The sequence below is a fragment of the Rattus norvegicus genome, chromosome 15, assembly GCF_021556685.1.
Source record: "Rattus norvegicus strain SHRSP/BbbUtx chromosome 15, alternate assembly SHRSP_T2T, whole genome shotgun sequence".
NCBI lineage: Eukaryota > Metazoa > Chordata > Mammalia > Rodentia > Muridae > Rattus > Rattus norvegicus.
This window is the reverse complement of record NC_141548.1, coordinates 89,729,146-89,746,511: the sequence shown is the minus strand read 5'-3', so window position 1 is coordinate 89,746,511 and position 17,366 is coordinate 89,729,146.

Sequence of the window (17,366 nt, the reverse complement as noted above, 5' to 3'; positions counted from 1 at the left end):
ACAGGCATAATTTTGTTATGTGACAAGGGCTAATTTTCAACCGTATTATCCAAGAAATAGCAAAAATAATGTTAATCATTACACAGAAAAATATTCTCAACATTTGAATGTAAAAGTAAATAAGGCTTTGATAATAATAATTTAAAAAAGAAAACATTAATGGATTCAGTGCTATAATTTTATTCTCAAAACTATCACATTCTTGTCATTATTTTACTTTTCAATTTAAAATAAATTTAGTGTGTTAGACTTTTTCTGACTTTGAAAAGTCTACGTAAGTCCATTTGCTTCTAAACACAGCAAAGAGTGTTGTGATAGTAAAATAATAATTCATTCCTTGAGGTAGGATTCTATAATGATTCTTTTTTTTTTAAATTTCTCCAAGTCATTTTATTTTTGTTTATCCCATTTTCTATTCTCATTTTGGGAATGTATATTTACACCACATACTTTATTAAAGGTATCACCAGATTGCTATAAGTGAAACAGAGCCAAAGAGAGCATTTATCAGTGTTCTGTAAGATCCACTGCTATATCCATTGTTCTATTATTATTATTATTATTATTATTATTATTATTATTATTTTATTAACTTGAGTATTTCTTATTTACATTCCGAGTGTTATTCCCTTTCCAGACCAAAGATTCTTGTATCAAAACAATAACACTCTTTGTCAAAGCACAAAAATGTACGTTTAGAATTATGGAAAACATAAACCCTTTGGAAATAGTTTGTTAATATGTCGACATATTTTCAGTTTCTCGGATCATGAATAAAATTGTGCTGCGCTATATTATTAACACATAGTTACTATGTGGTTCACAGAGTAATAGTTCTGTATTTACTCTTGTAAATGTAACACCAAATGAAAAATAATTTGGCATATTCTGTTAACAAATGTATATGATCTTTACACCTAATGTTTAGGTGACCTTGTAGAAGACAGAACATGTCTGCAAGAGTCAGAATTTCAGGACAAGTGCTCTGACACAGTGTCTTTTAAAGGAAAGCTTTACTCATGACACATTATTATGGTTGACTACGGTAGAACCTACAGAGCAGCACCAGCTGCTCTGCCCATGTGGATGAGGGAAGTCTCCCAATTCCGACGTGAAGGAAATCACCTATTCCTATGTTAAGAGCTACAGGCAGTTAATGGCATTGAATAAACAGAATCAGGGAGGTGGAGGAATAAAATGATGGAAATACAATATTGATGTGTGAAATTCTCAAAATATATGCTTAAATTAATCAAAAGAGATATCAGCATACACGCCTTGAAATAAGTGAGGCTTACTAAATGATCAATTTTATGTTATCATTTTTTGTCCAATCTCTTGAGAAAGTTTCTTTTAGGGCAGTAATTGCTGGCCTGGTGGAATTCTAAAGTAGAATTCCACTAAATTCCACTACACACACACACACACACACACACACACACACACACACACACAAACACACACACACACACGCCTACCTATAAAACATGCTGAAATTATACATATGTACCAACGTACCTTGTGGCTTTCTTCATTTAATATAGAAATATTAGAGAAAGAGTATTTAATGGTAACAGCCCAAGAGAAGGAAGAAGTCGCTATAAAGGCAGAACCAGAGCCCTACCATTCTGTATCATTCACGAGAGCACTTGTTCTGTCCCTCTCTAGACAAAGATGCCTTACAGATGTCTAGTGAGTGAGTCAGGTAGAAGTTTGCATCATGTGCTATGGACTGCATTCATGAGTAAAAGGCCTTTGAGAAAGTCTGACCTCACCACTACCCAACGTTCTGGCACTGACTAAGAATCAATGACACTAGCTTGAGAACTATGAGCTCACTCTGTTGATTCCTAGGAATGAACAAAGAGCCACACCCCCTTGAGGCATGTGTGACACCACCAGTTATAGCTGACTGGTTGTATAAGTAAGCCAGGATTCAGTTCTGCTTTCCCGGGTTGCTGGTAAAAGCCCTGTTTGTCCAATGACCTGAAAGTAGCTATTATCATCCACACATGATAAGAAGTTTGAGCATAGTGTTTCCAAGCACAAGTAAAAGATATGCTGTCTAAAGTTAAACCATGTCTTAGTATCAAGCTGCTATCAAATTAGGTCTGACCATAAGTACATCTAGTTTGAGATCTAGATTCCTGTTCAGGAACATAGCTACAAATCTGTGCCTTCTTTCTTACGTGGCTTACTCAGGCATTTTGGCAGCCAAGCCACCAAAAATTGTGCTAAACACTGACGTTTTCCCCCTTAGAATACCATCTGTGAAGAATATAAAAAGTGATCGTTCTTTTAATAACATTTATATAAGCACTGCTGTTAACGCACAATGTAGCAGACAGAACAACACTGAAGTAAGCAGTTTCCAGCTACCAAGTGGAAAGTAAAAGCTGTAACAAGGTGCAAGTGTTTTTTAATTACTTTTCTTCTTAAATGTAAGAACTGAGGGAAAAGGAAGTTGTATCAAAATTCCTTTGCAAAGCAAAGTAGCCCTTTGAAAGGGCTAACAAAGTAGCCCTCCAGAAAGAAGTTAGAAGAATGTGACACGAGAGAGGTTTTTGAATGAGGGCAACCTATTGAACCCTGACTTGCATAGTTTTAAAAAATATCTCATAAATACACCAGGAAGATGTTATCTGATGCTTTTTGAAAAGAAATTCCACATAGTATACTTTCAATTTTTGTTTTATTGGTTTTGTTTGAGTGTGTGTGTGTGTGTGTGTGTGTGTGTGTTTGTGTGTGTGTAGTTCTATTAGGTAAGTGGTTATGTGTCTGCAGTTTTATGTGTGTGGTTGCATTTTTATATGGTTATATGTGTTATATATATGTTTTTATGTGTATGTGTATATGGCTGTTTGTGTGTATATGTGATTGTGTGTATGTATGTATAGATATTTATGGATATTGAACCATAAAGCAGCATCTGTATAATCAGGAGACATGTTATTTAAAGACAGAGTCCTTTTTTCCCATGTCATTTCTGGACTACCTGGTCTCATACAAATTACTTCCCAAAATAAAGTACATACTTAATGAACAGTCAAAGCTACTAAATTTCATATATATTTAAAGCATACATCACAAATTATATTAGATAATCTTAAAGGTAGTTAAAGTAGAAAAATACCAGAATGAGAGATATGTCTCAGACCACTTAGATTATTATCCTAAAACAGACAGAGTAAGAAACTATTGCATAATAGATAAACCAATAGACAAACTAACTAAAGGGCACAGAGGCAGTACCCAAATTAATAAAATCAGAAATGAAAATGGTGCCATAACAACAGAAACAGGAAATTCAAAAAAATCATCAGATCCTACTACAAAAGCCTATACTCAACAAAACTGGAAAATCTAAATGAAATGGATGGTTTTCTATACAGATACTATGTACCTATCCTTTGTATTCCAGATCTCTCCAATACTTTAAATATGACAGGGTGTTATAATTTGTCCAATGCTTTTTCTGCATCTAAGGATATGAGCATGTGGTTTTTCTTTGAGGTTCTTTATATGGTGGATTACATTAATGGATTTTCGTATATTGAAACAACCTTGCATCCCTGGAATGATGTCTACTTGATCATAGTGAATGATGGTTTTGATGTGTTACATTAATACAAAGTTAAATCAAGAGTAGGTAAACTTTCTAAATGGGCCCATATCCCATAAGGAAATAGAAGTCACTAAAAACCTCCCAACCATAAAAAGCTCAGGGCCAGATGGATTTAATTCAGAATACTACCAGACCATTAAAGAAGACCTAATATCAATATTCCTCAAACTATTCCATAAAATAGAAACAGAAGTAACACTACCTAATTCATTCTATGAAGCCACAATTACTCTGGCACCTAAACCACACAAGGACCCTACCAAAAAAGAGAATTTCAGACTTATCTTGCTTATGAATATTGATGCAAAAATATTTGATAAAATTTTTACAAACAGAATCCAAGAACACATCTCCTTAGATGCAGAAAAAGCATGCAACAGGGGCCCATGTTTCACTATGTTCGTAGCAGCCTTATTTGGACATCCCAGATGTCCATGAAAGAAGAATGGATAAAAAAAATGTGGTTCACTTACACAATGGAATATTACTCAGCTATTAAGAATGAGGACATCCTGAGTTTTGCAGGCAAATGGATGGAAGTAGAAAATATCATACTTAGTGAGGTAACTCAGACCCAAAAGGCCATACATGATATGTTCTCATTATCATTAGCCCCCCAAAAATAAAAAGCAAAAAACACAAACAAAAAAAAACAAAAAACAAAAACAAAAAAGAACCAACAAAGAATAAAACAGAATACCCAAGATACAGTCCACATACTTCAAAAAGTTCAACAAGCTGAACAGCCCAAATGAGGGCGCCTCAGTCCCACTTAGAAGGCAGAAGAAAGCACCCACAAAGGGGGAAGAAGGGAAGGACAGGGGAGGGAATGAGGATGAGGAGGGAGGGGACATGATCTGGTATTGGGTGGGAGGAAAGGACTGAAGCCCTCAGGGCCAGCAGAAAGACTTAAAGCAGGTGACTTCAGGAGGAAGGAGGTTAGAAGGACCCTCCAGAATGTACCAGAGACAGGAGAGGAGAGAGACTCTTAGGACTCAAAGGGAGGGATGTTAGAGGAAATGCCCTACAGTGGGGAGAGGGAACTTGTGAAGCTCACCTCCGGCAGAAAGACAGGGAATCAATTGAGGGATGGGATTTGCTATCCCACAGTCAAAGCTCCGACCTATAATTCTTCCTGTCGAAAGAAATGCAGGTATGGATATGGAGAAGAGTGACAGGTCCAAAGTGGGATTCAGCTCAAGGGGAGGTTCCAGGACCTGACACCATTACTGAAGCTATGAGGCATTCACAAAAGGGACCTATCATGACTGCCCTCCCAAAGACTCAACAAGCAGCTGAAAGACTCAGTTGCAGATATGTGTACCCAACCAATGAACAGAAGCTGCTGACCCCTCTGGTTGAATTAGTTAAAAGCTGGAGGAAGCTGAGGAGGAGGGCAACCCTGTAGGAGGACCAGCAGTCTCAATAACTTGGACTCCTGAGATTTCTCAGACACTCAACCACCAACCAGGCAGCATACACCAGCTGAGATGAGGCCCCCAACACATATACAGCAGAGGACTCCTGTGTCTGAGCTCAGTCAGAGAAGATGCACCTAACCCTCAGGAAACTAGAGGCCCCGGGAAGTTTAGAGCTCTGGTGGGGTGAGTGGGGTGGGGACACAGCGGTAGTAGTAGGTGGGAAGGAGGTATAGGATATGGACTGGGGAGATGGTGGACTGGGAGGGGAATAAAATCTGGAGTGTAAAATAAATAAATAAATAAATAAATAAATAAATAAATAAATAAATAAATAGTTGTATACTAGAAAAAAATGCAATTTTTGGAAAACACCAAATCAAATAATTTCTAATATATCTTTACTTTGTCCCAAATGGAAATAGAGTTTAACTTTCCACAGGAGAAATTACCTTTTGTCACTTTTGGTTGAGAATGTATCATTGATGATTATCTTGTTGTTAGTTCTCCTGCCTTAGTCTCTTTTCTTTCTTTCTGCTTCGGGTAAAGAACTGTCCTCTGCCATACAGTACTGCCCACATGCACATGCATGGTCCCAATTGGTAGAAAGTGACTGATTGGTATCCTGAGAGAATAAGTATTCTTTCCTGTCCGTGTCATCAATCTTTTTCCATGACTACAGGAATCATTTTAAACATAGTACCATATAACAGAAAATATTTCAAACAGCTGGAAATACCTACGTCTCTTGCTTTACATTGATATTTTTCTACGAAACTTTTATGGAAAAGAACATACAAGCCAATAACTTTAACTCCTACAGAGGTGAGATCAAATTGGACAGAGTGTTCCCCAAAATGTGCTGTCTTGACTTTTTGACTTTACAATGCTGAAAAATATACAAATTCAATTCATACGGTGCTTTGCGTTGTTTTCTTTACCCAGGTTGCACTCATGACCAGTGACATACACTTTTCAGTAAACTACATGGTCTATAAGCACTGTTTTTCCACATTGCAATACCACATTAAAACACTTTGCACATCACTTCTACCAACTGAGTACAGGCAACTGCTCAGCTTACAAGGCAGAGCTAGACAGGAAATTGATGCTCTGAACCAGGGCGAAGTCTCTGCACCCAGTCCTACAACACCCAGAGGAAGACCGACTCTCAGGTGCTCTAACACGCTCAGGATCAGAGGGGAGGAGGCCACAATACCTGCCCCAACACCCTGAATAAAGGGCTCCCCCAGGATCCATGGACGCAGGAACCGCCGCCTGTCAGAGGCTCCTGAGTCTTAAAAATTGACTTCCTGAGGTTCATGAGCCTCCATTCTCCCTGTCAGAGGAAATGCTGCAGTTCAGAGTGAAAGACCACCCCCATGAGCCTTAACTCAGAGCTGCAACAGGCTTGAACAAGCCCAGGCATGCCCAGATAACTAGGGCTGAGTCACCGTTAAAACTAACAGACCAACTAGTCTATGGGGGGAGGGCGGCAATGGGGGGAGGGTTGGGAGGGGAACACCCATAAGGAAGGGGAGGGGGGAGGGGGATGTTTGCCCGGAAACCGGGAAAGGGAATAACACTCGAAATGTATATAAGAAATACTCAAGTTAATAAAAAAAAAAAAAAAAAAAAAAAAAAAAAACTAACAGACCATAAAAGGAAAGGAATACAGAACAGACTAGGAATACCAGATCTGACTCACAGGCCACCTGGCAGGAAGGGATAAGCCCCTAGCCCCCGACATTCAGGACGTCCCAGCCCGCACGTACTCTCTTACCACATTACAACCTCATTCGAATATGATTCAAACCTGCCAATGTGTGTAGCTATACCTTATTACCTCATCATGTGAAATAACCAATCATATGTGAACATGTCTATATGCCTCGTTTAAATCCACCAATCCCCGTAACTATGCATCTGCTTCTGTATGCCCGCTTCTGCTTCCCCAAACCCTATAAAAGCCCCATGCTGGAGCTGCTGGGCGCACAAGTCCTCCGAAGAGACTGTGTGCCCGCAGGTACCTATGTTTTCCAATAAACCCTCTTGCTGATTGCATCCGAGTGGCCTTGGCTCGGTCATTGGGCGCTTGGGGTCTCCTCCTGAGGGAAAGGTCCTCTCCGGAGGTCTTTCATTTTGGGGGCTCATCCAGGATCTGGAGATCCTCCGCCCAGAGATCACCGACCACCCACCGGGAGGTAAGCTGGCCGGCATCTGTCGTGTCTTGCCCTGTCTTGTCTTGTCTTGTCTTGTGCACGTGTTCAGTTCGTCTCAGTTTGGACTCAGATCTGGGTTTTGGTCGGAGGAGAAGGCCCAGGGCCTTCAGTGTCTCAGGGTTCAGGACCCTCAGCGCCTCCATTTGGGTGGGCCAGAGAAGGAGCTGACGAGCTTGGACTTCTCCCCCCCGTAGCCCTGGAAGATGTTCCAAGGGTGTCTGGAGCCTGATTCTTTGGGGCTCAGCCCGTATCGGAGGGATACGTGGTTTTGGTTGGAGGAGAGGGTCCAGGACCCTTGCACCTCCATCTGACTCTTTGTTTTGGGTTTTACGTTGAAGCCGCGCAACACATCTGTCTGTTGTTTGTCTGATCGTTGGATTTGTCTGTCTAATTTGTGCCCTAATTTTCTTTGAAGCTACCATGGGACAATCGCTAACAACCCCCTTGAGTCTCACTCTAGGCCATTGGAAGGACGTCCGAGACCGAGCACGTGATCAGTCGGTCGAGATCAAGAAAGGAAATGGCAGACCCTGTGCACGTCCAAGTGGCCCACTTACAATGTGGGATGGCCGGTGAACGGCACTTTTAACAAGACCACTATTTTGCAGGTTAAGGACCTGATTTTCCGCCAGAAGCCATATGGAAACCCTGACCAGGTGCCCTACATTGTCACCTGGGAGAGCTTGGCATTTAGCCCTCCTCCTTGGGCAGAACCCTTTGTGGACCCGAATTGGCTTCCTGTTTCCTCTAAACCTGTTTCTCTGAGTCCACTTGACCCTTTGGTTGCTTCTTCCTCTCTCTATACTGCTCTAACTAAGGAAGAGCCTCCCAAAGACCCTCTCCTGAAACCTGTTCTCCCAGTGGACCCAAATTCCCCCCTTATAGATCTCCTGTCGGAAGAACCTCCTCCGTACCCTGTAATACAGCTCCGCCCAGAGAAGAGGAAGTGGAGCAGCCTGCTAGACCGCGACACGAGGCGGCCCCTTCCCCTGTGGCTGGAAGACTGCGGGGACCATGCGAGGTGGTGCCAGACTCCACCTTAGACAAGGGGCCGGCGGCCAGATGCAATACTGGCCGTTCTCAGCGGCTGACATATATAACTGGAAACAACACAACCCCCCCCCCCCTTTTCTAAGGATCCCGTGGCTCTCACTGACCTGATAGAATCTGTCTTGCTCACCCATCAGCCCACTTGGGATGATATGCAGCAACTTTTACAGGACCTCCTGACCTCTGAGGAGAAGCAGAGAGTGCTCTTAGAGGCCAGGAAACATGTTTTGGGGGACAATGGACGCCCCACCTTGCTCCTGGAAGAGATCGATGACGCATTCCCACTTACGAGACCTGATTGGGATTTCATCACAGCTGAAGGTAGGAGACACCTACGCCTTTATCACCAGTTGCTCCTAGCGGGTCTCCGAGGGGTGGCACGCCGCCCCACCAATTTGGCTCAGGTGAAACAAATGGTACAAGAGGCTGCGGAGACTCCCGCAGCCTTCCTAGAGAGACTTAAGGAAGCTTATCGCATGTATACCCCTTATGATCCAGATGATCCAGGACAAATGACAAGTGTCTCCATGTCCTTCATCTGGCAGGCAGCACCAGATATCAGGGCCAAGCTACAGAGACTAGAGAATTTACAAGGGTATACATTACAGGATTTACTTAAGGAGGCAGAAAGAATTTATAACAAGAGAGACACAAGAAGAAAAGGAAGATAGAGTACGTAGAGAAAAGGATGAGAGAGAGCGAAAATGAGCAGAGAGTTGAGTCGAATCTTGGCCTCCATAGTTCAGGGTCAAGAGAAAAGGGGAGAGAGGATGGGAGTTCGAAAGGGGCCAAAGCTAGATAAGGATCAATGTGCTTATTGCAAAGAAAGAGGACACTGGGCCAGAGATTGCCCTAAGAAACCCAGCAGGCTCCAAAGACCCCGCCCACAGACCTCCCTCTTGGCCCTAGAAGAAGATTAGGGAGGTGAGGGCCAGGAGCCTCCCCCTGAGCCCAGGATAACTCTTGAAGTTGGGGGGCAGCCAGTCACCTTTCTGGTGGACACAGAGCCCAGCACTCAGTCCTCACCCAGGCCCCTGGACAACTCAGCGACCGGACGGCCTGGGTACAAGGAGCCACTGGCAGCAAGAGATACTGTTGGACTACAGATTGCCGGGTTCAGTTGGCTACTGGTAAGGTGACCCATTCCTTCTTACATGTTCTGGACTGCCCATACCCTCTGCTGGACCGTGACTTGCTTACCAAATTAAAAGTTCAGATCCATTTTGAAGAAGAAGGAGGGACCCGAGTAACCGGCCCCCGCAGTACTCCTCTTCAGATTTTAACCCTTCAGTTAGAAGACGAATATAGATTATATGAACCAGAACAGGACAAGCCAAAATCTCTAGAAATAGACTCTTGGGTCACGAAATTCCCACTGGCCTGGGCGGAGACTGGCGGGATGGGGTTGGCACTCCAACAGCCTCCCCTAATTATCCAGTTAAAGGCCACAGCAACTCCTGTCTCCATTAAACAGTACCCCATGTCATGGGAAGCCTATCAGGGCATAAAGCCACATATCAGGAGGCTCTTAGACCAAGGCATCCTAGTCCCTTGCTGGTCACCCTGGAATACGCCTCTGCTACCTGTTAAGAAGCCCGGCACTGGAGACTATAGGCCGGTACAAGATTTGAGAGAGGTCAACAAAAGAGTAGAAGATATTCATCCAGCTGTCCCAAACCCTTATAACCTACTCAGCACCCTGCCTCCCACCCCTACTTGGTATATGGTCTTAGATCTGAAGGATGCTTTCTTCTGCCTCCGGCTGAGCCCGGAAAGCCAGCCCTTATTTGCTTTTGAGTGGAAAGACTCTGAAATGGGGTTTTCAGGACAGTTGACTTGGACAAGGTTACCACAGGGTTTCAAAAACAGCCCAACGCTCTTTGATGAGGCCTTACACCGGGACTTGGCTGACTTTCAAGTCCAGCACCCCACTCTTATACTACTTCAGTTTGTTGATGACCTTCTCCTAGGGGCCACTTCTGAGACAGCATGCCATCAGGGAACAGAATCCCTCTTGCAGACTTTGGGGTGATTGGGCTATTGAGCTTCTGCCAGAAAGTCTCAAATTTGCCAGACCCAGGTTATTTATTTAGGCTATCAACTAAGGGACGGACAGCGATGGCTGACTCCGGCTAGGAAACAGACCGTGGCCAACATCCCAGCCCCAAGAAATGGCCGACAGCTACGGGAATTCCTAGGAACGGCGGGATTCTGCCACCTCTGGATTCCTGGTTTTGCCAAGATGGCAGCCCCCTTGTACCCTCTCACTAAACAGGGGGTGCTCTTCCAGTGGGCGGCAGAACAACAGGAGGCATTTGATAACATTAAACGGGCCTTGCTGTCCTCCCCTGCCTTGGGTCTCCCAGACATCACCAAGCCCTTTGAACTATTTGTGGATGAGAAGCAAGGGTGTGCTAAGGGGGTCCTAACACAAAGACTGGGACCCTGGAAGTGCCCGGTAGTCTACCTGTCTAAGAAATTAGACCCTGTGGCCTCCGGTTGCTCACCATGCCTGAGAATGGTGGCAGCCATTGCCGACCTAACCAAAGACGCTGGGAAGTTGACCTTGGGGCAGCCACTCACCATCCTGGCACCCCATGCAGTGGAGGCTTTGATAAAACAGCCCCCTGACCGCTGGCTCTCTAATTCCCGCATGACCCACTACCAAGCCTTGCTACTGGATGCGGAACGGGTCCAGTTTGGGGCTGTGGTCACTCTCAACCCAGCCACGCTGCTTCCTTTGCCAGAGGAGGCAGAACGGCATGACTGTCTGCAGATCCTTGCAGAAGTACATGGAACCAGACCAAATCTATCGGACCGACCTCTCCAGGATGCTGACCATACGTGGTACACCGATGGTAGCAGCTACTTGGTGAACGGGGAACGGAAAGCTGGAGCCGTGGTCACTACGGAGGACAAAGTGATCTGGGCAAGCGCCTTACCTGCTGGTACCTCTGCACAGTGGGCTGAACTCATTGCCTTAACCCAGGCGCTCAAAATGGCAGAAGGTAAGAGGCTAAATGTATATACAGACAGCCGCTATGCCTTTGCTACGGCACACATCCATGGAGAGATCTACCGGAGAAGAGGGCTGCTCACATCTGAGGGTAAGGACATTAAGAACAAGACTGAAATTCTGGCCCTCCTGGCAGCTCTGTTCCTACCAAAAAGACTGAGCATTATACATTGCCCAGGGCATCAGAAGGGACACAGCCCCAAGGCACGGGGAAATCGGCTAGCTGACGTCTCAGCACGTGAGGCCGCCATGGGCACCCAAATTCTGTCCTTAAAAGACCAAGATCAACCCACGTCTCCACAGCCAGAACAGACCAGTTGGCTCTACACCATGGAGGACATGAAGCTCCTACAGAAAATGGGGGCCGTTTGGTACCCACAACTAAAACTGTGGGTCTACACAGGGAAAACAGTTATGCCTATGAAGATGACCTTTGAATTAATCTCCTACCTACATAAATTAACACACCTGGGACTCAAGAAGATGAAGACCCTCTTAAGACGAGAAGAGATTGACACCTACCTCCTGGGACTCGTCAGGCCTTGCGGGAGGTGACTGAAAGCTGCAGGGCCTGCGCTCAGGTAAACCCAGGAAAAGCTAAAATTGGACAAGGAGTCCGTCCCCGAGGACATCGGCCTGGTACCCACTGGGAAACTGACTTCACTGAAATCAAGTCTGGTATGTGTTCATAGATACCTTCTCTGGATGGGTAGAGGCTTTCCCCAAGAAACATGAAACGGCCAAGGTGGTGACCAAAAAGCTCCTCGAAGAAATCTTCCCCAGGTATGGAATGCCCCAAGTATTGGGGTCAGATAACGGGCCCGCTTTCGTCTCCCAGGTAAGTCAGTTGGTGGCCAAATTATTGGGGATTGATTGGAAGTTACATTGTGCTTATAGACCCCAAAGTTCAGGACAGGTAGAGCGCATGAATAGAACAATTAAGGAGAGTTTATCTAAATTAACGCTTGCAACTGGCTCAAAGGATTGGGTGTCCCTACTACCCCTAGTCCTATACCAGGCCCGGAATACACCGGGCCCCCATATCCTGACTCCCTTTGAAATAGTATACGGGACCCCACCCCCATTTATCAATTTCTTTGATTCAAATATCGCTGAATTCGCTAATAGCCCTTCCTTGGCAGCACATCTTCAGGCCCTACAAATTGTGCAGAGAGACATCTGGAAACCTCTAGCCACGGCCTACCAAGACAGGCTTGAACAACCGACGTTGCCGCACCCATTCCAGATAAAAGACACCGTGTGTGTGCGCAGACATCAGACCAAGAATCTCGAGCCTCGGTGGAAAGGACCCTATACAGTTCTCCTGACTACCCCGACAGCCTTGAAGGTAGACGGAATTGCGGCTTGGATCCACGCGTTTTACACCAAGGCAGCCCGACCTGAGGAAACGGCAGATCACAACATTGCGCCCCAGACATGGAAGGCTCAACGCACTCAAAACCCCCTAAAGCTAAGATTTTCACGTTGTTGATCTTAACTGTCTTATGGACTAGGGGTGGGGCGAGTCTGGGGGCTAGCCCCCACCAGGTATACAATATGTCCTGGAAAATAACTAATTTAGAGACGGGCTGGTCTCAAGTCCTAGCTAATGGTAAGCATGCTGAAGGAACCTGGTGGCCCTCTTTGACTTTCGACCTTTGTCAACTGGCTAAAGACTCCTGGGAGCATACTGAGCGAACTCCCCACAACTCATACCCACCCTGCATACACTCTGATTGGTATACTTGTCCCGGAGGTAAGAGGACACGGGAGTGTGGAGGTCCTGAGACCTTCTACTGCGCTAAGTGGGGGTGTGAGACTTACACTCGAGGATGGTGGGGGACCAAGAAGGGGGACTTAGTGGCCTTCTCCCCTGAGACTCCAGGTGAATCTCGAATTACAATAGAATTCATGGATCAAGGTAAAAACACAGACTGGAAGGTGGGGCGTAGGTGGGGGATACGGTTGTATACTCCTGGCCAAACTAACCCAGGACTCCTGTTCTCCCTCCAACTGGTGAGAGAACAGGTTAGACAAGAGATTGGTCCAAACCCAGTCCTCATGGATCAAAAGCCCCCTTCCTGACCAGCACCGGCACTGCCCCCGGTTGAACCCCCACTATGGCTAAACACCACTCAGAACTCCCGGGGATATCTTGACAACTCCCTCCCCGACTAGGGACCCTTCCACACCGGCCCCTTGGCTGCTAGGAACGGGGACCGGCTAATCAACTTAGTGACCGGGGCATATTTGGCACTCAATTATTCAGAACCTGACAAGTCCCAAGAATGCTGGCTGTACCTGGTCTCTAGCCCGCCCTATTATGAGGGTGTGGCAGTCATGGGGAATTATACTAATCAAACCATGGCCCCGGCCAGCTGCACAACCCTCCCTAGCCATAGGCTGACGTTGCCGGAAGTCTCAGGACAGGGGCTCTGTATAGGGACCATGCCCCCCACTCACCAGGTCCTCTGCACTATCACCAAGAGGATCCCCACTGGAAGCTACTACCTAGCAGCTCCTACAGGCACCTATTGGGCCTGTAACACTGGATTGACACCTTGTATCTCTACTGCAATCCTCCGCAGATCCTCCAACTACTGTGTACTGGTAGAAATCTGGCCTAAGGTCACCTACCATGGGCCCGAGTACATATACTCACATTTTGAGGGGCTGACTCGATTCACGCAAGAACCCATCACCATGACCCTAGCTCTACTCTTAGGAGGAATCACCTTAGGAGGAATGGCTGCAGGTATAGGGACGGGGACCACCGCCCTCATCGAGACGGGTCACTTTCGTCAGCTACAAGTGGCCATGAATGCAGATCTAAAAGCTATTGAGGAATCCGTGAGTGCATTAGAAAAGTCCTTAACATCTTTGTCTGAAGTAGTCTTACAAAATAGGAGAGGGCTAGACATGCTGTTCCTTCGTGAAGGAGGGCTATGTGCTGCTCTAAAAGAAGAATGTTGTTTCTATGCAGACCATACAGGATTAGTGAGAGATAACATGGCTAAGCTCCGAGAACCCTTGGCCCAGAGACAGAGCTGTTTGATTCCCAACAAGGCTGGTTCGAGGGGTGGTTTAACTGATCCCCTTGGTTTGCTACCCTGGTGTCCACCTTGATGGGACCCTTAATCATCCTCCTCCTAATCCTCCTCTTTGGCCCCTGCATTCTAAACAGATTGATGCAGTTCATAAAGAACAGACTCTCAGTCATTCAGACGCTTGTTCTCACCCAACAATACCAGAGGGTAAGACAGCAGGAAGAGATTCCTTAGAATTCGATTTGAGTAAAGGATTTTACTCAAGTCCAAAAGAAATGGGGGAATGAAAGACCACCTCCATGAGTCTTAACTCAGAGCTGCAACAGGCTTGAACAAGCCCAGGCACGCCCAGATACCTAGGGCCTAGTCACCGTTAAAACTAACAGACCATAAAAGGAAAGGAATACAGAACAGACTAGGAATACCAGATCTGACTCACAGGCCACCTGGCAGGAAGGGATAAGCCCCTAGCCCCCGACATTCAGGACGTCCCAGCCCGCACGTACTCTCTTACCATGTTACAACCTCATTCGAATATGATTCAAACCTGCCAATGTGTGTAGCTATACCTTATTACCTCATCATGTGAAATAACCAATCATATGTGAACATGTCTATATGCCTCGTTTAAATCCACCAATCCCCGTAACTATGCATCTGCTTCTGTACGCCCGCTTCTGCTTCCCCAAACCCTATAAAAGCCCCATGCTGGAGCTGCTGGGCGCGCAAGTCCTCCGAAGAGACTGTGTGCCCGCAGGTACCTGTGTTTTCCAATAAACCCTCTTGCTGATAGCATCCGAGTGGCCTTGGCTCGGTCATTGGGCGCTTGGGGTCTCCTCCTGAGGGAAAGGTCCTCTCCGGAGGTCTTTCAAGAGGAATGGGACAAACAGCAGTTATCATTCACCTTCTCATTTTTCGTAATCATGCTGCCATTTTCTCTTCATCTCTTGAGCCTAATAAAACCACAATTTCATCAAATGTACTAAAACTCTGTTTCTAGAGATGCATACAGTGGCAAGTGGACGGTTCTGTCCTTCTTCAGAGACCGGCATGTCTGCTTCTTCTGAGTACATTATCACTGTACAATGTTCTCTCATGTGCTCACAAAGGATTGCCCAAGAAATCTTGGTTCCTTCTCAGGTAACCTATGCATGGGTTTTAATACAGATCTCCATCTTTCTTGAATATTTTGTGCCGATTTACTTGAAGACAAGGTCATGCCATATAGAGATGTCTCATTTAACTGGTTACTGTGATTTTAATGTACGGTTTTCCATTTTCTATGTGTCATATACTAAATAAAATGAATTCTCTCAAAATAGGCCAAATGTGAAATTAATATGTAAAATAAATTGTTTTCAATAATTAATGTATTCCAAGTCTACGGTTCCAAGTTCATGAAAGTCTGTACTTTCAAGACTTTGAACACCTGAATAAAATTAATCCCTCCCTCTTTATTCTTGTCTGTTTTTTTTTATTTTGTCCTGTGTTCATTCTTTGCGCTAACCAATTCCTTCACTGGGCTTATTCCTGTGAGACACACACCTACACCCAGGGACTGACTCTAGTCTTCAGTGCATAGTCCCACAGCCCGCATACCTACAGCCAACTCATGACTCAGATCTGTATATCCACAAGAAGGAACAAATAAAATTTATTATCCCAGTAGGAATCTTCTCAAATAATGATTCCCTTCAAAGTTGTATTTACCTTCAGGTTTCAAAATCTCTTTCACTATGTAAAATATATATATTAAATTTTCATATTAAAATATGTATATAATTATTACCTAATCTTGAAATCATCATATTAAGGAGTACAGTTCATTGAAGGACTTAAAAATGTACATGCTTTTGATTTTAAACCATTAAACAATATATTGTAAGATACAAACTAACTTGTACTCTGAGGTATTCCTCAATTAAAACATGAAATCTGTTCTTTTACATAGTCAAAATAATGTTTTATAGAATTTCTTCTTAATTTCCTCATAGTAACACAAATAAGTACCAGAAATATACTACATATTCATGCTTACTTACATTAAACTTTTTTCAGTGAACATATTTTTGAGAATAACAATAAAACGGTAAATGAATGTCTCGAGAGATTGTGCTACAATAATTTAAGTTGGAGATCTGATATCAACAATTTGTTGCTGGGGCTGGCAACCATCTTCTCACCTTTGATCTTTTTAGGCAAAACGCACTTTAATCTTAGATCGTGTTCTTGGCACATTGTGTACAGAGGTTTACATATGCTACTGTTAAAAGTGTGAAGGAGTTTCTTTATCAAATTCATATAAAGTTCCCAAAACATCTATCATCTCCTTGTTTTATCTTTGAATACTGTGTTGAGAATAGTTCCAATGCGACTCCCCTGAAATCACATTAAGAAGTAAACACTAAGTTAGGTGTCAGTAAATCAGATTTGCTTACAGTAAAGATGCAAAGGGGTATGATACAGTCTGTCTGTAATTGAAAAACTCAGGAGTCGAAGGCAGGAGAATTATATATTTCGAGTTTGAAGGCAGCAAATACTACAATCTCTGACGAAACCTGGATCACAAAGTAAGAAACAGTCTCAAACCCTTAAGAAAAAAGCAAATGTCACGCTATTGTACCATGACCTATCTGAGTTTCATCTTTGACTCAGTATTTATAAATACAACATTAAACTATGGTTTATACAGTAATTCTAAATCTATGCTCAAACTTTATAATTAGAAATTATTTAATTTACAAGTGTACACATTTATGATAGCCTCAGATTAAGGTTATTGCGTAATGATATTTCCATGTATGCTCAGAGTTGATAAGATGAATCACATTAGAGTACTAAATAGGTCATTCTGCTACAGTATAGTAAAACTTTTGTGTTCCCCTTTGCACAGGGGCAGGCTTTGAAAGTCAGGTACTGAACTACAATCTTAGGGAAATTCCAAGGAGATAATCTCTCACAAATATTCAGTAACATTTAGGTCCAACA